A 23701-nucleotide genomic window follows, 5' to 3' on the forward strand; every position below is an offset into this window, starting at 1 on the left:
TTCCTACACCCTTCTCCAGGTTTGGTGAATAGACCAACCAGACCATCAAGACTGCCATGAGCAAGTCCCTTGATTGGTACCAAGAAGGTAAATCTCTTTGCACACAACAACAGCATCCAGGCCTCTACTGAGTACGGATGGGAGCCGCAGCTGTTGACTGAGGTGAACAATGCAATTGTATATACAATTATTGCATTTACTGTAGTCTTTCAAATGTGTGATTGACTTAGTGTTGTTGTTTGTCTATTGCTATTTTTGTATAACGTGCTTTCAGATCACTGAACCCCCACCTGATGTGGTGGAAGTTGTGGAACCAGATCAGAACGCCTTCAAGGACCACCTTCAGGCATGGACTGAGAAGGATGCGGAGGTTTTTGACTAGGTAAAAATGATTTGGTTGACATATGAGAATGCAAGAAATGGTAGTCCTCTTCAATTTACCTCTCCAAATGACTGTAGGACCATCGACTGTCCAAGCCCCCAGGAGGTATCCCATCCACCAGAACCAGTGAGTTCAGATCAGTCTGATTTTATGAGTTGGAGGGGGACCAGCTTGAGGTAGGCTATACCTTCTAAAAGTGTTGAAAAGTACATATCTCCCATTTATAACACTGCATGCTTGTGGGTTTTTTTCTACCACAAGCATGCAGTGTTGTGTGTGTGTGTATATATATATATATATATATATATATTATGTATGTATTGTAGGTCCTTGTATACAACAATGAATATTCCATCACATTTTCTCACAGTAAAGTGTAACCTGTGTGTTTGCTTGTTTACGTCTTCTACCCTGTTCCCTTTTAACTCTGCTCCTGTTCTCCCGGACCTAGGGATTCTGCCAAACACTCAGATGTAGATCCACCTGATGTCCTCCATTACCAACTACCCTCCAACTTTTCATTACATCATCTACAGCTACTGTTATTGTCATGTTGTTATTATCTGCTAAGAAAATGTTCTTGTTTTATCATACTGGCACATAATATGTGAGATACACAGATTGAGAGCCGCAGTGCCTGGACTTTGCAGTCTCCCTCTTCAAGTCCCCTTCCGAGACTGGCTGCCTGTTGAGAACAAGTGACAGGCAGAACCTCCCACCCACACAGCAACCAACTCCTCAAAATTCTACACACCAGAATTCAGTATTTTAGTCTGATTGCCATGTGAGTGTACAAAAACATTTGAAAATAATGACACATCTGTACCAAAAAAGATCAAAGTTTATGTATTACAATCTTAAATATTGCCAGGTTGGTTTTCACAGCTTTTTCACAAGGTGTTCATTATTGTCAGTTGTATCCTTTGATGGTATTTATTTGTTTCACATGATTCATTGTTGTGTCTTACGACCTACAATATATACATATACATTCCACCACAAGGGTGTACTAAAGGAGCTATGATAATGGCTTTTATCATAAGAGGACTACTGAAATGCTATTATTTCAGTGTAGATAAGGGAAGGGCAGGTTAAAATAAAAACATGACAGCCAGACAAGCCAGTGTATGAATCAAACGGATTTGCATATTAATGGTGTGTAAATTAGCTGACTTCGTGATCTGTAAGGTAAGTAACTTTAATGTGTCAAGCAGATTCCAGTGTTTAAGACGTGGATTTCATGTTGTAATGTTAACAAGGTACCCAGAAGTAGTTTGAAGTAATATTTTCATTTTGATAACTAAACAAAGCTTGTTAAAACAGCGACATTTTCGTGGAAATCAGCCTTGTTTGCATAGAGATGATGAAAAGAATGTTGTTTAGGCTGTAATGATATCCAAAATTCTTATCCATTAGGTCATCACATCATTGATATAGCAACCGACGCTAATAGTTTATCCAATCTAATTGTGATGCAGAGGGGGGCACTTTTGGCCGGAGAACATTATTTGGCATGACAGGCCCCCAGGTTTATCTTCCCTCTGAGGCCATACTACAGCTCACAGCACAGAGCTGGGAATACAGCATTGGCAACCTGCTAGATCAGTAAAGGCATCCGTCTCCATTATAATCAGCAAGGAAAAGTGTTTGTTTAGACACACCTACCACTTACCTAGTAAATTCAGCAAAAAAATAAACATTCTCTCACTGTCAACTGTGTTTTATTTTCAACAAACTTAATATGTAAATAAATATGTGTATGAACAACAAGATTCAACAACTGAGACACAAACTGAACAAGTTCCACAGACATATGACTAACAGAAATGGAATAATGTGTCCCTGAAAAAAGGGGGGGGTCAAAATCAAAGTAACAGTATCTTGTGTGGCCACCAGCTGCAGTAAGTACTGCAGTGCATCTCCTCCTCATGGACTGCACCAGATTTGCCAGTTCTTGCTGTGAGATGTTACCCCACTCTTCCACTAAGGCACCAGCAAGTTCCCGGAGATTTCTGGGGGAATGGCCCTAGCCTTCACCCTCTGATCCAACAGGTCCCAGACGTGCTCAATGGGATTGAGATCCGGGCTCTTCGCTGGCCATGGCAGAACACTGACATTCCTGTCTTGCAGGAAATCACGCACAGAACGAGCAGTATGGCTGGTGGCATTGTCATGCTGGAGGGTCATGTCAGGATGAGCCTGCAGGAAGGTTACCATATGAGCGAGGAGGAAGTCTTCCCTGTAACGCACAGCGTTGAGATTGCCTGCAATGACAACAAGCTCAGTCCGATGATGCTGTGACACATTGTCCCAGACCATAACGGACCCTCCACCTCCAAATCGATCCCGCTCCAGAGTACAGGCCTCGGTATAACGCTCATTCCTTCGACAATAAACGCAAATCCGTTTATCACCCCTGGTGAGACAAAACCGTGAATTGTCAGTGAAGAGCACTTTTTGCCAGTCATGTCTGGTCCAGCGACGGTAGGTTTGTGCCCATAGGCGATGTTGTTGCCGGTGATGTCTGGTGAGGACCTGCCTTACAACAGGCCTACAAGCCCTCAGTCCAGCCTCTCTCAGCCTATTGTGGACAGTCTGAGCACTGATGGAGGGATTGTGCTTTCCTGGTGTAACTCGGGCAGTTGTTGTTGCCATCCTGTACCTGTCCGTCAGGTGTGATGTTCGGATGTAACGATCCGTGCAGGTGTTGTTACACGTGGTCTGCCACTGCGAGGACGATCAGCTGTCCGTCCTGTCTCCCTGTAGCGCTGTCTTAGGCGTCTCATAGTACGGACATTGCAATTTATTGACCTGGCCACATCTGCAGTCCTCATGCCTCCTTGCAGCATGCCTAAGGCACGTTAACGCAGATCAGCAGGGTCTCTGGGCATCTTTCTTTTGGTGTTTTTCTGAGTCAGTAGAAAGGCCTCTAGTGTCCTAAGTTGTCATAACTGTGACCTTAATTGCCTACCGTCTGTGAGCTGTTAGTGTCATAACGACCGTTCCACAGGTGCATGTTCATTAACTGTTTATGGTTCATTGAACAAGCATGGGAAACAGTGTTTAAACCCTTTACAATGAAGATCTGTGAAGTTATTTGGATTTTTACAAATTATCTTTCAAAGACAGGGTCCTGAAAAAGGGACGTTTCTTTTTTTCTGAGTTTATTATTACACCTCATGATTGACAGGTTCTTAACAGAGCTGTTAGAAAACCTAGTCTGCGCAATTTGTTCATTTCAAGAGTGTTTTTGTAACGTTAAACTGCTTGTCTACTGCTGATTGTTTCCTGGAGAGAGAGGGTGCAACCTTCGGTGTGTCTTTGAACTGTCTTCGTTAGGGCTGTTTTTGATGTAGCTGCTGTCAGAGTGCCGGTGGATGGATGCTGGGTGTATATTAGCATTAATTACGACAACTCTAACCTGGAGACTCCTCTCCCTCTCTCTGGCTGTCTGTCGGTTCCTTCTGTGGACTCCCTCCTGCTCCCAGGTCTCAACGGTTAAGTGGTTTACAGAGCGGGGGGATGCCTGTCACATCCGGAGCTATGATCTTATAAGAACCCCTCCTTCCTCCCCGGTGTTGCTGGATCAGATCTGCATAATGGGGGTGAAGTGAACGAGCTCAGTTAGTGACATACCTGTTTAACCTCAATTATCTGCCAAACAGCCAGGGATCAGGTCACTGAACTTTGAGCTCTCTGAAAGGGAGCATGTCTGCTAGCGCTTACTAAACAGTCAAACTAAAGCAGGTCTCTACTCGACAGTAACACACTGTACATGCTTATGAGAAGACGGGCTCTGCACATCCCTTATTTATGGAGCGCTGTGTCAAGATGCAACCACAGCTGTCCAGGGCTTCTGTAATGGGTCTTGTGCTGCTGCTAAAGGGCTTCTACAGTCTTAGTGGTGAGTGTTTAAAGAGAGACTCGAGATCCCTTCTATAGACACTTACTAGATACAAAGTGATTGCCTTGACTGTGAGTGAATGGCAGACACTCTGTGCTTCTCCATCTCCTGTAGGGTTTAACAGCTTAATCTTAAGCAATGAATGAGTGCTGCTGCTTCTTGATTAAGCTTTGCGTGTTACATTTGAATAATAAAACTTGAGCTGATAAAGAATAATACTTAGAATTGTCTATTGTTAAAAGATCCACTGCAACTTCATGTGAATTGATTTTTTTCACTCATCTAAATGTATTATTTCAAAATCATAATTCTAAGTCTACCAGTCAGTAACTGTAGTTTATGCGAAGTTGTCAGAAAATGCTAACATACGGGTTTCAGGAATACAGTATTTTATACCTAACTTTGGGTTTCCCTTAAACAACTAAAGTGGGAACTCCGGGCAAGCGTGTTTCTACGACTGCTACTTTATGTTGGTAGCTGTCAGATGCATCACCTTCAAAAAATTCTGACTGGCCTACTATTTCAGGGATTCACCAGAGGGCAGTCTTGCCATGCGATAGACGGGGGATCCCAGGCAGGACTCCTCATCAGTGTTGGGGAGCTACTTTGATAATATAGCTACCGATTACTTCAAACTGGAGAAGTTAAGTGTATAGCTTAAGAAAAATATGGTTTACTTAAAGTTACTTTAAAAAGGTAGTGCACTACATCCAAACTACTTCGTAAAACAAATTCATATCTAAAGCTGAAATGTTATAGACATCAAATTAGGCATGTCTTATGCATAGTAGGAAAATAAGAAAGTTATTGCATACCTCACCCATATTTTATATTTTTACCCCAAGAAAGTAGTGTGTAGTTACAGTGGGTATAGAAGGTCCCCACCCCCTTTCAAAATGTTGCTTTTACAGCCTGAAATAAAAACATAAAACTAGACTTTTTCCAGCTTTATTTACACATAGTAACCCACAAAATTCTGGCTTCCGTCTGCGATCAATTGTAGTGACTTTGATTAGTTCAGAATAAAAGCAGTTGTTCACAGAGGACTCCACTGCTTAGTAGTGCAATTCAAAGCAAAGAATCCACTATGGGCGGAAAGGTACTTTCAAAAGATCTACGAGATAGTTGTGGAAAGGCACAAGTCAGGGGATGGATATAAAAAGATTTCAAAGGCTTTGTCCCTCGGAGCACAGTTAAGACCATTATTAAGAAGTGGAAGGCATATGGCACCACCCAGACCCTGCATAGATCAGGCTGTCCCTCCGAACTGGATTACCGGGCAAGGAGGAGCGCTCCACAAATCTGGCTTCTATGGGAGGGTGGCAAGAAAAAAAACACTCCTCCAAAAAAAGCCACATCAAGTCTCATTTGAGCTTCGCCAAAAACATATTGTAGATTCCGAGGCCAAGTGGCAAAAGGTGCTGTGGTCAGATGAGACCAAAATGTAACTTCATATGTCTAGCAAAAACCCAATTATCTTTCCACCCAAAGAACTTCATGCCTACAGTACAGCACGGCGGTGGCAGCATCTTGTTGTGGGGGTGTTTCTCTTCAGCAGGGACTGGAGCACTTGTCAGGATAGAAGGGAAAATGGACAGTGCAAAATACAGACAGATTCTTGAGAACCTGCAGCACTCTGGCAGGAAGTTGAAAATGGGAAGATGGTTCACGTTTCAACATAACAATGACCCAAAGCACACCGCCAAAGCAACCATAAAGTTGCTGAAGGACAAGAAGGTGAATGTCTTTGAGTGGCCTAGTAAGAGCCCCAACCTAAATCCCATCGAGAATCTGTGGAATGAGCGGTCACCATGGAATTTGCCTGAGCTTGAACAATTCTGCAAGGAAGAATGGGGCAAATATTGCAAAGTTAGTAGAATCGCATTCAAATAGACTCATGGCTGTAATTCAAGCAAAAGGTGGTTTCACCAAGTATTGACTCAGAGGGGTGTTCACTTATCCAAATAGAGTATTTTACTGTTTTAATTGTAATTCATTTTAGAGTTTTTTGGGGGGGTTTTTCTCATTCTGATATTGTGGGTTACTGTCTGTAAATAAAGCCAGGAAAAGTCAAATTTTATGTGTTTTCATTTCAGGCTGTAAGGCAACAAAAGGGGGTGGTGACTTTCTTACCCACTGTAACTACACCGCTACATGGCAAAAAGTAATGAACTATTGAAAACACTATCAAGATTAGAATTTTAGTTAAACTACCACCAAGCTACTGCAAAATGTAATTAAATTACTAGTTGAACTAAACAGCAAAAAAAAGAAACGTCCCTTTTTCAGGACCTTGTCTTTCAAAGATAATTCTTAAAAATCCAAATAACTTCACAGATCTTCATTGTAAAGGGTTTAAACACTGTTTACCATGCTTGTTCAATGAACCATAAACAATTAAAGAACACGCACCTGTGGAACGGTCGTTATGACACTAACAGCAATTAAGGTCACAGTTATGAAAACCTAGGACACTAAAGAGGCCTTTCTACTAACTCTGAAAAACACCAATGAAAGATGCCCAGGGTCCCTGCTCATCTGCGTTAACGTGCCTTAGGCATGCTGCAAAGTGGCATGAGGACTGCAGATGTGGCCAGGGCAATAAATTGCAATGTCCCTACTGTGAGACGCCTAAGACGGCACTACAGGGAGACAGGACGGACAGCTGACTGCTGACAGAGGCTGGACTGACGGCTTGTCCAGCGACGGTGGGCACAAACCCACCGTCGCTGGATCAGACAGGACTGGCAAGAAGTGCTCTTTACTGACGAGTCACGGTTTTGTCTCACCAGGGGTGATGGTCGGATTCGCATTTATCGTCGAAGGAATGAGCGTTATACCGAGGCCTGTACTCTGGAGCGGGATCGAGGTGGAGGGTCCATTATGGTCTGGGGCGGTGTGTCATAGCATCATCGGACTGAGCTTGTTGTCATTGCAGGCAATCCCAATGCTGTGCGTTGCAGGGAAGACATCCTCCTCCCTCATGTGGTACCCTTGCTGCAGGCTCATCCTGACATGACCCTCCAGCATGACAATGCCACCAGCCATACTGCTCGTTCTGTGCATGATTTCCTGCAAGACAGGAATGTCAGTGTTCTGCCATGGCCAGCGAAGAGCCCAGATCTCAATCCCATTGAGCATGTCTTGGACCTGTTGGATCGGAGGGTGAGGGCTAGGGCCATTCCCCTCAGAAATGTCCGGGAACTTGCAGGTGCCTTGGTGGAGAGTGGGCTAACATCTCACAGCAAGAACTGGTGAATCTGGTGCAGTCCATGAGGAGTAGATGCACTGCAGTACTTAATGCAGCTGGTGGCCACACCAGATACTGACTGTTACTTTTGATTTTGACCCCCCCTTTTTTCAGGGACACATTATTCCATTTCTGTTAGTCACATGTCTGTGGAACGTGTTCAGTTTATGTCTCAGTTGTTGAATCTTATGTTCATACACATATTTACACATGTTAAGTTTGCTGAAAAATAAACGCAGTTGACAGTGAGAGGATGTTTCTTTTTTTGCTGAGTTTACGTGTTGTTTACTACTCCCCAACACTGATTGTCATCCACCATAGCCCCTCAGAGAGGCAGAGGTTCTGTCCCAAACGGCACCCTACATATACTGAACAAAAATATAATAAAACATGTAAAGTGTTGATCACATTTTCAATGAGCTGAAATAAAAGGGGCTGAGGAATATTTATTTCTGTAATAAAGCCCTTTGTGGGGAAAAACTCATTCTGATTGGTCAGTCTCTTTCTCAGAGAGTCAGTCTCTCTGACTCCCAAGTGGGTGGGCATATGTCCTCCCAGGCCCACCCATGGCTGCCCCCCTGCCCTGTCATGTGAAATCCATAGATTAGAGTCTAATGAATTTATTTCAATTGACTGATTTCCTTCTATGAACTGTAACTCAGTAAAATCTTTGAAATTGTTGTTTGTTGCGTTTATATTTTTGTTCAGTGTAGTACACTATTTTTGACCAGGGAATACAGTGCCATTTGGGACGCTAACAGTATATAAGCTGATCTGGAGTCAGAGAGATTCTCAAACAGCTGCCTCAGACTTCAGTGCCTGATGTACCTCTAGATGCTAATGAGTGGATACAACAATGTTCTTTCAGAATAAAATGTCCCAAGCTGTGAGTGCTGCGCCATGTAGCCAAAGACATCAATTACTCTGCAGTCTGGCTTTTACAAAGTACTGTACTGACCTCCAAAATATGTCAGCTCAGATGGTTTATCCCTAAGAGGCTTGACATCTCTTTTTAAAACCTGGGGCATTAGTGAGGGGTCATGTTAGTAGTTTGCCCTGGGGTCAACCATCTCATAAAATAAATGATACAGATCATAGTTTCACTTACTGGTGTCTCATAATAAATATACAGTACATCCTTTTATAGCAAAGTCTGAGATGCCGGCATATATTATTGTAGGGCGAATAGGACAAGTAAAGCATTCCGTGGAGGGATTATTTCGCTCCATCTAAATTTGGATCTGAAATCTGAGTGCAATCTTTACTCTGTTGTGTGCTGTAGATGCCTATTCTAGTGGATGCTGTTGTAAGGCGCTGTACCTGCTTATTGTTGCTGTAACAGACGCCTCAGGCAAAGCGGAGGTGAAATCACAGAGGGGTTTTGTTTTCACAGAGCGCTGTTGGTTTGTTTCTCTTCAATAAGCAAAAGAGGATTTCGACAACTACCATCTCAGATTGTTCTGAAATCGATTCTGTTGTTAGAAACAGATAGGATTAGCATTCCTGCAACATTATTTTCTTGAAATATAATTCAATGTAACTTTTTTTATTCACTTTTTTCACCTAATAGCAGGAACAACACTATCTAAATCAAACTTTATTTGTCACATGCGCCGAATACAACAAGTGTAGACCTTACCGTGAGATGCTTACTTACAGTACAAGCTCTTAACCAGTTCAAGAAGCGTTAAGAAAATATTTATCAAATAAACTAAAGTAAAAAATAATAGAAAGTAACACAATAAAATAACAATAACGAGGCTCTATACAGGGAGTACCGGTACCGAGTCAGTGTGCAGGGGTACAGGATAGTCCAGGTAATTTGTACATGAAGGTAGGAGTGAAGTGACTATGCATAGATGATAAACAGCGAGTAGCAGCAGTGTACAAAAGAAATGGAGGGGGTCAATGTAAATAGTCCGGTGGCCATTTGATTAATTGTTCAGCAGTCTTAATTGTTCAGCAGGCTTGGGGGTAGAAGCTGTTAAGGAGCCTTTTGGTCCTAGACTTGGCGCTCCGGTAGGTTTTGTCGTGCCCTCTTCATGACTGTCTTGGTTTGTTTGCACCATGATAGTTCGTTGGTGATATGGACATCAAGGAACTTGAAACTCTCGACCCGCTCCACTATAGCCCCATCGATGTTAATGGGGGCCTGGTCGGTCCGGCCTTTGCCTGTAGTCCACGATCAGCTCCTTTTTCTTGCTCACATTGAGGGAGAGGTTGCTGTCATGGCACCACACTACCAGTTCTCTGACCTCCTCCCTATAGGCTGTCTCATTGTTGTCGGTGATCAGGCCTACCACTGTTGTGGGGTGGCCCGTCAGGAATTCCAGGATCCAGTTGCAGAGGGAGCTGTTTAGTCCCAGGGTCCTTAGATTAGCGATGAGCTTCATGGGCACTATGGTGTTGAACGCTGAGCTGTAGTCAATGAACCTCATTCTCACATAGGTGTTCCCTTTGTCCAGGTGGGAAAAGGCAGTGTGGAGTGTGATTGAGATTGTGTCATCTGTGGACCTGTTGGGGTGGTATGCGAGTTGGAGTGGGTCTAGGGTATCCGCAAGGATGCTGTTGATGTGAGCCATGACCAGCCTTTCAAAGCACTTTATGGCTACCGATGTGAGTGCTACGGGGCGGTAATCATTTAGGCAGGTTACCTTCGCTTCCTTGGGCACAGGGACTATGGTGGTCTGCTTGAAACATGTAGATATTACAGACTCGGTCAGGGAGATGTTGAAAATGTCAGTGAAGACACTTGCCAGTTGGTCTGTGCACGCTTCGAGTACACGTTCTGGTAATCCGTCTGGCCCCGCAGGTTTCTGAATGCTCACATCAGCTACCAAGAGCGTTATCACACAGTCATCCAGAACAGCTGGTGCTCTCGTGCATGCTTCAGTGTTGCTTGCCTCGATGCGAGCATAAAAGGCATTTAGCTCATCTGGTAGGCTTGCGTCACTGGGCAGCTCGCGGCTGGATTTCCCTTTGTAGTCCGAAATAGTTTTCAAGCCCTGCCACATATGACGAGTGTCTTGGCCGGTGTAGTAGGATTCAATCTTAATTTTGTATTGATGCTTTGCTTGTTTGATGGTTCTTCTGAGGGCATAGAAGGATTTCTTGTAAGCGTCCGGATTAGTCTCCTGCTCCTTGAAAGTGGCAGCTCTAACCTTTAGCTCTATGTGAATGTTGCTTGTAATCCATAGCTTCTGGTTGGGATATGTACGTATGGTCACTGTGGGTTCGATGTTGTCGATGCACTTATTAATGAAGCCAATGACTGAGGCGGTATACTCTTCAATGCCATTGGATGAATCTGGGAACATTTTCCAGTCTGTGCTAGCAAAACAGTCCTGTAGCGTAGCATCCGCGTCATCTAATCACTTCACTGGTACTTCCTGCTTTAGTTTTTGCTTGTAAGCAGGAATCAGGAGGATAGAATTATGGTCAGTTTTTCCAAATGGAGGGTGAGGGAGAGCTTTGTATGCATCTCTGTGCGTGGAGTAAAGGTGGTCTAGAGTTTTTTTTCCTCTAGTTGCACATGTGACATGCTCGTAAAAAGTTGGTTAAACTGATTTAAGTTTGCCTGCATTTAATAGACGGCTACGAATAATATAGATGAGAACTCTCTTGGTAGTTATCCGTGTCGTCGTTCAGCCACGACTCAGTGAAACATAAGATATTACAGTTTTTAATGTCCCGTTGGTAGGATAATCTTAATCGTAAGTCATCAATTTTATTTTCCAATGATTGCACGTTAGCCAATAGAACGGATGGCAGTGGGAGTTTACCCGCTCACCTATGGATTCTCAGAAGGCAGCCGAACTGCGCCCCCTTTTTCTCTGTCTATTCTTTCCCGGGCCTGTTCCCGGGAAAGCAGTATATTATTCTCGTTGGACTCGTTAAAGCAAAAATCTTCTTCCAGTTCGAGTAATCACTGTTATTTTCGGTCATAAGAGATGGTAGCAGCAACATTATGTACAAAATAAGTAAAAAAATAAGTCACAGACAATGTAAAAAAAACTAACAAAATAGCACAGTTGATTTGGAGCATGTAAACCGTCAGCCATCCTCTTCGGCGCCATCTCAGAACATGGTAATATCAGGAAATAGGATGGAACATAAACCTATCAACTTCAATTACTAATTTCTCTGAACAGAAGGAAAAACCATCACCAAATTAACTGGGAATATATTACATAGCATGAAGAAACGATACTCCGAGCCGCAGCTCCATACTGCGTGTCAGACGTAGAAAACTGATACTAGATACTTGTTATTGCGGTGGGATTGGCATGTGGTGTGGGTGGCTTTTGACCATTTATTTGGGTTCCTCGTTTCTTCGTCATTGTTAGAAAAGAGTTTGGTCCAAATCAGACGTAAAATAGCCAATTTGAATGCAATCAATTAGCTTAAAGACATGCTCCGGAACTTGGCGACTACTAAATATTTTTTAAATCTCCCGCTTTGGGCTGGATGTGTCAATGTGTACTTCATATGTTTAATCTTTGAGCAGAACTACTGTCTTACCTCAATTAGCGACGAAATCCCTAGTTTGAAAGCGACAGTTTTTCTGTAAGCTGCGCTGCATCATTTTCCCTACATTTTCTCCCATTAGGCCAGCCCCCTTGCAATTAGAGTTCGAGCTAATGAGCTTCAGTCCGTCGCCATTTTAGTGGCAGCTAGAAAGATGCGCACACAGCAGAGTGAGAGAGAGGGCAATGACATGGTGCAGATATCTGCACATATGTGACGTAGTACGCACTTTTTTGGGACCACTTTTGGCTCGTGAGAGCTACTTTCAGAACTACTGCCAAAATAATGTTTCAGGAATGCTAATCTTATGTTTCTAACTACAGAAACGATTTCAGAACAATCTGAGATGGTGGGTGTCATGGCTTTCTGAAATGCCATGGAACAACCATGCTGTTTTCTAACACCTTTCACTCAAACCACACGTCTCATACTTTTCTTTTCCACCCCACAAACATCCATTTTCACTGCAATGCAGAGAAAGCGGGAGAGAGAGAACATAAAACATCTACGAGCTGAGTCATTAGCTACCTCGTCATTAGATCTGTCAGTGTCATACAGTTTGTGGGTTAGTAATTATTTGCTCATTTGGTGCAGACAGACATTGAATTAGTCAGTTATATGTGTGGTAAATGACTGCCCAGCCACAGTGAGTGAGGAGTGAGTGGGAAGGGAGTCTTCAATAACACTGCATGTCAATGAAATTCAAGCTGTATGATCTTTTACTGCAGAAGTGTGCTGCCTCCTCCTCTCTGTTCTCCAAAGCAATCAGCAGGTTAACCAGGAAACAGCCTCTTAATGACATCCAAATACACACATAATCACATTCAGGCTTTGATTTGTACTATTGACATCTGTTGTTGCATTTTCCATGTAGATCTTATCATATGTCCAACTGATGCCAACTTTTCACATGGTACATTGACTATATTACAAGTGTGATCAGTGTGAATAGAGATAGATAGTGATCTTTCCTAACAACATCACTGAGAATTCCTTAGACCATCCATCATTGCCATGTAACAATCAGTTGATCTTGGGCACAGAGGCACGGCACGGTCGATGCCAAGATATGACATTCCACAGCAGGCATGTCCAATGTTTTGTTTTGTGGTGTTGGATTGTGTATTTATTGGATTTGTGTATTTAATTATTTTTCTATAATTTTTCTCTCTGCGTTGTTGGGTAGGTACAATGTAAGCATTTCACTGTTAGTTTACACCTGTTGTTTACGAAGCATATGACAAGTACAATTTGATTTGGATCAAATGGATGTGTTGAGAGCCCTCTGATCTCACAGACAATTAGGAAATGACTGGGGTTGTTACAGTAGAGCCGATTTAGACATATTTGAATAAAAGACAGGGCTCGATGTACAGTACGTGTGTGTAAATATATGAAATATGAATGAAATATTAGGTACGTACCTTTATGATTTATATTTACCTGATTGCCCATTCATTGTACTGTGGGAAGTGTGTAGATATAACAAGAATAAACCTTTATGTTGCACCATATCCCTGGATCTCATTGAATGTTTTTGCTGTTTGGGAACTTCGAATGTGGACTGTATATATCCGAAACAACCCCGCTTCAGGCATGGGCATGTTGACAAAAGCCCCCAAAAGGCTTTAAAACAAGCAGGTTGTAATTTAGAGGCTCACAGTTTAAGATCATGCTTTGTGGTTCCTGTTTGCTATATTAAAAACAAGCTGTAGTCTAAATCATGCTGTCATTGCACTGGCTGGCACTACTCCACTTACCACTGCTATTTACAGCAGTTTCACATTCAATTAGCATAATGTCTCCTGTCATAAAGACTTAGTTTAGATGTCATTTATTTCCGAGTGAATATAAAGAAACAGTCTCACTGCATGACATGTCTCTAGGCAGGTTAGTGAAATTGAAGCTTTATTCAGGTTTTGGCTGAGGGAAAATTGGAACCATATGTTGTTCCAGGCAACATTGTGGAAACTGATGCTGATTAGCTTTTTTACCACCTTTTATGGCAATAATGGAAAAGTGAATACTTTGGCATGCAATATTCAGTTTACAGCACAGCAAGGCCCGTGTATTACAGTAAAGTTAACAGTATCTGTAGGTGTTGGTCTAATGTAGACTTTTTCACCACGCACCAGCTTTCACAAGTTAGAAACCAAGGTACTGGAACATCCAGGTTTTATAATGCTACTGCAGTATTCACTGGGGAGGTATTTTCAGTGGTTTGCTTGATACACTAATTCAGGTACACATTACCTCAAGCATCTACAATGTACTCTTCCCACAGGGAGGCTATTTGTTTCTATTTACTTGATGGCAACATAAGCGAGGCCCTTAAGAGCCAGCAGAAATAGCACTTCCGCTTGTTCTAAGAGTCAATGTGGTCACCAAAGCATCCTTTCACCAAACGGCTCTCACAGCTTGCAGAAGAAAGCTGTACAATGGGATTCAACGCCTACATGGTGGCACAGTACATGTACTGTATACTGCTGAATCAACTGCAAGGCCAACCATCTGAAATGTTTAGGATATTTCTTATTTGGTACTGAAAATGTAATTTCTTGCATTCCTTTCAACGCATTTCTTGCTTTTATTGACCAGTCAAAATGTCTTCTCCACTGTGGAAATATTTGACCAGTCTAGAATGTTTAGTTTTAAGGGGTGACAGAGTGGTGACATTGACATTAGGCCAATTTGACCAATTATGAGGCTTGGCTTAATCCTGACGTCCCTGCAGTTGGAAGACTGGCATGGTGACATGAGCTGGTAAACCAGACAATAGCATGCAGTTATAGCAGTCACCTCAATGTCAAGGGCCTTTTCAATTAGAGTCAGGCAAATGTCAGACAGGTCATATTGTAGCTCAGAGTAGCATCTCCATTGTCAGTTACAGAGATTCATTGTGCTAGCTGCCCCTGTATGTCTGTATGTGCAGAATGGCAAGTGTTTAGACAGTCGAGGCAGAGCCTAAGTCTGGTGTGGCTGGTGGGCCATTTGGTTTGGCAACAGCCAAATCTGTGTGTTTCCAGTAGGTGGTTTGGTACACCATTGTTCCTCATCATCTCCCTGAGACCAGTAGAGGTGTGTGCCCACATTGGACTGTCACAGTCTGTCACCTAGGAACCTGGGCGATGCTCGCTGCTGTGGGGAATATCCTTATTTTATCATATCACTGGTACTACTGAGCTAACCCTGAGACGTGGCTGTAAACTCCTATGGCGATACCAGGGTTAATACTGAGTATGATGGAATGCATCTCTCTGAAGGGTGTGGATACTGGATAGGGCAGTTATGGTGGACTTCTCTTCTCCACTAAGATTCTCTCAAGGCTAACATGTATCAGAAAGCACTGTTCTGCTTGATCAGAGAACAAGACTAGACAGACTGAGACTGTCACTCTCCACCTCCCCACCAGTCTTTTTAACCTTGACTGCTAGAAGCTCAGGGAATTGATTATATGCAGCATAGGTACTTTGTAGGGTTTGAATGTATTTTTCACGATGTGTTGCCAGGAACAAAGGGACACCATCAAAGAGCTTTTATATCATCCTCCAAAACTTTTAATTGAAACCCTCTGAGGAGAGAGACGAGTGTTGGAAATGAACGGATCGGGAAGTAATTGGCAGCGTGTCAGAAAGCGTATTTACATTTTGTTATTTTAAAGACGCAATTAATTACAACAGATGAAGAAATCTGTGGAGAGATGAAACATGTTGCACTTGTTCACTTATCCCCCATCCCCCTCTCCCTCCTTCCTCTCCTTTCAACACTCCTTCGGCGTTGTGAGGGGGTGTATTCAGGCTTGCCAATTAGCATTCAGCCTAAAAAAAGATCCAGTGCTCCACTGTTTCAGCAGGTAAAGGCCTGAGATTTAAATTGGCTGGGAAGAAATGTGAGAAGTGCCATAACAAGCAGACGACTAGGTCCTACTAGTTCACATGCTCTTTTCCATGTGGTGCTCTAAGCTTCAAATAAATGAAAGCATTCTTTTTTAAGGGTTTAAAACTCAGAAAGAACACAGTCTAAATCGAATCAAATTAGTTGCCTTTATCTCCCAAATAAGTACTTTTTCTCTGAAACTTTTGCACTGCACAAACTTTTGAATGTTACTGGTCAAATAATGTATACACTAAAATCTAAACCGATAACTTCATGTTTCACCCTGAAGTCATCTTACTGCTTCCTTAAGACATGATGGCTAATGGGAGTTGCCCTTCAGAGCCCTGAAGTAACCAATAAGATCCATAACCATGTATTATATTCACATATTGTATTGGGGGGAATGTGATGTCGGTGTACAGTTGTATTTGTATTATGTGGAGGTGAGGATCCCCCTGAAGCCATAGAATGATGAGGGGACTTTTAAGACGTTACCACCCTCTTTCCCCTCCAGCATCCAAAAACAGAGTGGGAGATTCTACAGCTGCTGTGGAGAAACTTTGAAAAGAAACGGTAACATATGCTTTTGTACTGGAAATGCATTAGTCATAAGAGAATGCACAAGGAAGAAGGGCCCTGATTGAAGTTTAGGAATAACAACTTTAATGCCCCATATTTCCACCCCAGTGACTATGGAAAAGTTGGGAGAATAAAGAGAAAGTTTGATGGCGGAACATAAAAAAGAATAATGTAAAATACCTAGAGAGCTCTTCTTTCTCTGCTTGTGTTTTTGTGTAGAGGACCAAAGAGGGTATTTTAAAAACCTTGTATAATTGATGTTACCAGAGGTAACCGAAGGCATTTACAATCAACTTGGTAACCCAAATTCATGGAAAGGGGTTGCGCATTTATTTATGATAAGGACTTTTTGTACCTCTGAATGATTTTGAATGGCTATATGTGTTATGACGGTTGTTATGAATGCCTTATGTATACCCCCTTCAAGTAAGGTGTTATTCTATTCTTCTTTAACACGTTCTGCAGTCTTTGCCATCACCTGGAGAAATAATCCTTTGAACAATTAAATGACAGAGAGAGATGCAAAGCTGGATAAACACTGACTAAATTAAGAGATTGATGGGTCAATTTGGGTCCCACATCGTCCACATTGTTGGTGGTGGCATTCACATTGATTATGTTCACCATGGACAGCGTCCAAAACAGTCTTTGAAATGAACACGTTGTTTGGAGTGTTTCCCATTAGTTTCCCCATCCTAGCCCAACAGACAGATGGCTCCCAATGCTGGAGAGATCCATATTAATAGCATGATTACAATGCATTACATTAAGGTCTCGTCATTAACGCAGTGAATTTAAAAAGCTATTATGGTTTTTGATTATCATCAGCCAGTGGGGCTTTAGAAAATCAAAACGGCAGATTGATTTCCTATTTCCTCAGTGAAGATGCTGCTCGGTGTTTTGAATAGCTCTCCTCAACTGACTAACACTTAATGAGCTGATATAGCATTAGCATAATGTTTTGAGGATCGAAGAGGGGAAAATGGCTCCAAGGAGAAGACTAAAAAGTAAATATGGTTAGGCTCATGAATGCATTTCTATGTTACAGATGGAGCTGGAGTCCTACATGGAGGTATTGTGAGGGCTTCTAGCCCCAGGTCGGCCCAAACTGTCCCATTGGCAGCCTGCATCCATCTGGCTGGTGGGGTTGGATCCAGACGCGCCTCTACCTTTGGAGCTGTCTGCACTGTATGGAGCATGACCAAGCATTGGATTCACGGGTACATCCATTTGATAATGACATTTCTGATAAGGGGTACTAACGTTACATATTACATTAGTGCTAAAGTAGTTATATGATTATGATTTAAAACTCCTTGTCCTACTAAATTATAACGCTCTTCCAAAATCTCTAACACTAGCAACAAAAGAGTGACCCACAAACAGAGCATGAGGATTTGAATTCAGCCTTCACCAAAATTCAAAGGCACTCGCACATCTGAGTCATCTCTGTTGCAGGTGCATGGTAACAGTAGAATAAGATGAGAACAAGAAGAAACCTGCACACTGCTCTTGATAGTATCACTGCTCTTTAATAAGGTTTATGTATCGGCCTCAAGGCCTTCGTCAGAGCTTTTGAGCCTTCACCCCAATGTAATTCCATAAGTAGGAGGATAAAAGGATAAGAGATGAATAAGGAGTAAGTAAATGTAAGATATTTTGTTGCTGTGTTAGACCTGGTGTTGGTTTAAAACCCAGCTGAGGGGCATAGCCCACTTCCTAATGAAGAGAATCAGCTTCTCTGTGCGTGAGAATCTGATCCCAGCTTTGATGTGGTTGGTTATTATCTCAGATGTGAAATCCTCTCTTCCAAACACTGTCGAACCGGGTGGGCGTGCTCAGCTGTGAAATTGTATATTTTCTATACCCACTCCCTCCCTCCGTCCCCCTCTACCCCTCTCCTCTGACAGTGAGGTAAACTGCTCTCCCCTCGTAAAAAAAAGACATATACCGCTGCGATACGAAGCTATTGCATTCCCTCCCTCCCACCACTCCTATCACAAACTATGAAACACCCGAGGTGCGTCAAAACCACAACCGCTTCAAACTGCCGGACACAGTGTCAATGGGTGATGTTTTCACCTTTACAAGTGGATGGGTTGATCTTGCATGTGCTCATGGGAAATGAAGTCTTGAGCATAGGTGGTGAATTGATCAGATAATCCATCCATTACTTTCAATGGACATTGATAGATATTGTTTATATGGAGTCCCTCCATCATGGAGGATGTATTCTGGCCATATCAACAGAATGAGGTGTGAAGCCTATATACTCTGTTCATTCTGGAGGCCATTTGGTGGTTTCCTATCTTGACGACAACAATGTCCTACTATCTCTGTGTAATCCACCAAGAGACCCAGCAGATTGCCCACACACCCTCACAATGCTGCCAGCAGGGCAGAGAGGCAGTATGTCTGGCCTGCAGCACTCTGGCTCTGTGGGTCAGAGACTGTTATGTGCTGGTGAACAATGACATACCAGCCTAGTGCAGCTTCAACTATGGCTGAACAACCATGGGCATTGGCTTTACAATGCTTGTGTTCTAGCTGGTAATTCAATATTTATAACAAGCATACATAGTTATATTCCTTGGTGAAGAGACACAGGTTACCAATGGCCCTATGACCAATAGCTAATGCTTCTAAAATGATAGTGAAAGTGAGTATTTTTCTGCAAAGAGGATTTTATTTTCTGTTGCGCGTGCTGTAATTAAACGCTCATCAAATTAGAGATGGAATTAAATGAGAAAATGAAAAATAATGCATTTATCAAAAGCAGGTGTTTATTTTCTGAAACCCAATGAAACACTTATGAAGAGAAAGGGTCGAGAAGATATTCTGCACGAGCTGTTTGTGTACTGTAATACCACTGGGCTATATTTCATAGTCTACTCACATAACCATAACAGGTCAGTCCATGAAGACATCTACTATCAATATTTAAGACTCATTCATTGATTTTCTTTTTCCAGACACGCTCTCTCTCAAACTATAAGATTTTATTTTGGAGAGAGTCAGGTTACGAGAGCCACCCCACTGGGCACAAACTTGTTCAGTCAACGTTGATTCAACATCATGTACATTTTTCAATGTATTGTGATGTTGAAACTATGTTTGAAAACACATTTGGATTTGAAACACATTTGGAGCTGCAAAAAGTCATCAACCAGTTTTCATATAATTTCAACCACCGTTACAAATATTGAAATTAGGGTAAAACTTCGACTTACATACAATGGCTAAACCTGACTAACAGGTTGTTACATCAATCTAATTTCAACGTAATCATCAAAACTATGTATATGTTGAAACCTGTCTCCTACCCTTCATCTACACTGATTGAAGTGGATTCGACAAGTGACAAGTCACCTGAATTCACCTGGTCAGACTATGACATAGAATAGAGCAGTTGTTCATAATGTTCTGTATACTCAGTGTATATTGAATATTGGATGAAAAACAGATGTTGATTAAACAGTGAGAATATGCGAAAATGTCAACATCTAAAATATGATGAAAATGCAACGTGGATCTGATGTTCCATGTTCACATATTTACAACACCACATGACATGAATTGTGTTGCAATTTCCACTTAGATTCTACGTGAGATTTTCTTAACCATTCTACGTGACATCAATAAGGGATCATAGCGTTCACCTGGATAGTCTGTCATGGAAAGAGCAGGTTTTCTTAATGTTTAGTATACTCAAGGTATATCTCCTTTGTGAGATCTGTGACCTTTTAAACGACAGTGGCCCGAGACTAGTTTATTTAAAAAAAAATGTGTTTATTTAACTAGGCAAGTCAGTTAAGAACAAATTGTTATTTACAATGACGCCTACCCCGGCCAAACCCGGACGACGCTAAGCCAATTGTGCGCCGTTCTATGGGACTCCCAATCACGGCCAGATGTGATTCAGCCTGGATTCGAACCAGGAACTGTAGTGTTGTCTCTTGCACTGAGATGCAGTGCCTTAGACCGCTGCGCCACTCGGGAGCCCACAGTTAAGGAATTCAACCTGAACGAGACAGAGGAAGATTTACTAAAGATGGAAGAGCAGCTAATTGAGAATGATTTTTGAAAATAAATGGTGAGAAATTAATGTTTCATTGGTATGAGTTGAATGACATTATATTGCCATGTAGTACTCTATAAAAAAATCCTGCACATATGTAATGCATTAGTCCTTTTGTAAAATTACAGATATCTCAGATCTCAAAACTGAGATATCAGGTCAAGAGAGCAATGCACCGGTAAACTACCATATTTGTTTAACTTTTAAATTAGATCATGGTGTGTTGCTTGTAAAGTACATATGTTGTGTTCTATACAGAACCCTGACAAACAGCCTCATGTCAACGATGAATGTGAAAGGAAACAAAGGCAAGAGGACCTTACAGCGTCATTATAGGTACAGTGCAGTCCAAATCATGACATTTTCCATGACATTTGAATACGTTCTAATATTTGTCTTCCCCTTTTACAGCCGATGTGTCTTTGACGAATTAAAGGCTACAGAAGCAGAAATACTACAGGCATTGTCAACCAGCATAAAAATATCTGAACGCAAGGAGGGCAGTGGAAGAGGACGAAAGAGTTCTTAAGAAGTTAAAAGCATCAAAGCCTGTCCCAACAGTGCCTTTTTTTGTTGGTTTATTGTATATCTGATTTGTGTTTCCAGAAGCCTGTGCCAGAAAGGGTATTTATTTATTGTGGTATCTATTTTGTGGTATCTATTTTGTGGTGAAATACATTTTCATTTCAACCGTTCTTGACTTTTTACACAAAGGTTTACACAATGCTGTTCCAAGTTACTACTCTAATTGTGTTAAACAGAATGACAATAGCCAACCGTAGTCTAGACCCTGAGTCTGGAAGATACAATTTGCACAATGAGTAGAATTGTATTATACATATCAAATCAAACTTTATTTGTCACGTGCGTGGAATACAACAAGTGTAGACTTTACCGTGAAGTGCTTACTTACAAGCCCTTAACCAACAGTGCAGTTCAAGAAGAAGAAAATATTTACCAAGTAGACTAAAATAAAAAGTAATAATAAAAAGTAACACAATAAGAATAACAATAACGAGGGGGCACCGGTACCGAGGGGGCACCGGTACCGAGTCAGTATGCAGGGGTACAGGCTAGTTGAGGTAATCTATACATGTAGGTTGGGGGCGAAGTGACCATGCATAGGTAACAAACAAACAGCGAGTAGCAGCGGTGTACAAAAGGGGAGGGGGGGGGGTCAATGTAAATTGTCTGGTGGCGATTTTATGAATTGTTCAGCAGTCTTATGGCTTGGGGGTAGAAGCTGTTGAGGAGCCTTTTGGTCCTAGACTTGGCTCTCCGGACCGCTTGTCGTGCGGTAGCAGAGAAAACCGTCTATAACTTGGGTGACTGGAGTCTCTGACAATTTTATGGGCTTTCCTCTGACACCGCCTATTATATAGGTCCTGGATGGCAGGAAGCTTGGCCCCAGTGATGTACTGGGCCGTTCGCACTACCCTCTGTAGCCCCTTATGGTAATATGCAGAGCAGTTGCCATACCAGCCGTTGATGCAACCAGTCAGGATGCTCTCGAAGGTGGAGCTTTAGAACCTTTTGAGGATCTGGGGACCCATGCCAAATCTTTTCAGTCTCCTGAGGGGGAAAAGGTTTTGTCGTGCGTTCTTCACAACTGTCTTGGTGTGTTTGGACCATGCTAGTTCGTTGGTGATCTGGACACCAAGGAACTTGAAACTCTCGACCCGCTCCACTACAGTCCTGTTGATGATAATGGGGGCCTGTTCTGCCTGCCTGTAGTTCCTTAGTCTTGCTCACATTGAGGGAGAGGTTGTTGTCCTGGCACCACACTGCCAGTTCTCTGACCTCCTCCCTATAGGCCGTCTCATTGTTGTCGGTGATCAGGCATGTCGTCAGCAAACGTCATGATGGTGTTGGAGTCGTGTTTGGCCATGCAGTCGTGGGTGAACAGGGAATACAGGAGGGGACTAAGTACACACCCCTGAGGGGCCCCAGTGTTAAGGATCAGCGTGGCAGACGTGTTGTTGCCTACTCTTACCACCTGGGGGCGGCTCGTCAGGAAGTCCAGGATCCAGTTGCAAAGAGAGGTGTTTAGTCCCAGAGTCCTTAGCTTAGTGGTGAGTTCCGTGGACACTATGGTGTTGAACGCTGAGCTGTAGTCAATGAACAGCATTCTCACATAGGTGTTATTTTTGTCCAGGTGAGAAAGGGCAGTGTGGAGTACGATTGAGATTGCGTCATCTGTGGGTCTGTTGGGGCGGTATGCGAATTGGAGTGGGTCTAGGGTGTCCGGGAGGATGCTGTTGATGTGAGCCATGACCAGCCTTTCAAAGCACTTGGCTACCAACATGAGTACAACGGGGCGGTAATCATTTAGGCAGGTTACCTCGCTTCCTTGGGCACAGGGACTATGGTGGTCTGCTTGAAGCATGTAGGTTTTACAGACTCGGTCAGGGAGAGGTTGAAAATGTCAGTGAAGACACTTGCCAGTTGGTCTGTGCATGCTTTGAGTACTGGTAATCCGTCTGGCCCAGCAGCTTTGTGAATGTTGACCTGTTTAAAGGTTTTGTTCACATCGGCTACCGAGAGCGTTATCACACAGTCATCCAGAACAGCTGGTGCTCTCGTGAATGCTTCAGTGTTGCTTGCCTTGAAGCAAGCATAAAAGGCATTTAGCTCGTCTGGTAGGCTCACGTCACTGGGCAGCGTCTGGGTTTCCCTTTGTAGTCTTAATAGTTTTCAAGCCCTGCCACATCTGACGAGCATCAGAGCTGGCATAGTAGGATTCAATCTTAATAATCCTGTATTATTAGGGCATAGCTGAATTTCTTATAAGCATCCAGATTAGTCTCCCGCTCCTTGAAAGCGGCAGCTCTAGCCTTTTAGCTCGATGCAGATGTTGCCTGTAATCCATGGCTTCTGGTTGGGATATGTACGTACGGTCACTGTGGGGACGACATCATCTATGCACTTATTGATGAAGCCGATGACTGAGGTGGTGTATTCCTCAATGCCACTGGATGAATCCCAGAACATATTCTAGTCTGTGCTAGCAAAACAGTCCTGTAGTGTAGCATCTGCTTCATCTGACCACTTCCGTATTGATCGAGTCACTGGTACTTCCTGCTTTAATTTTTGCTTGTAAGCAGG

The sequence above is a fragment of the Salmo salar genome, chromosome 13, assembly GCF_965601325.2.
Source record: "Salmo salar chromosome 13, fSalSal1, whole genome shotgun sequence".
Lineage (NCBI taxonomy): Eukaryota > Metazoa > Chordata > Actinopteri > Salmoniformes > Salmonidae > Salmo > Salmo salar.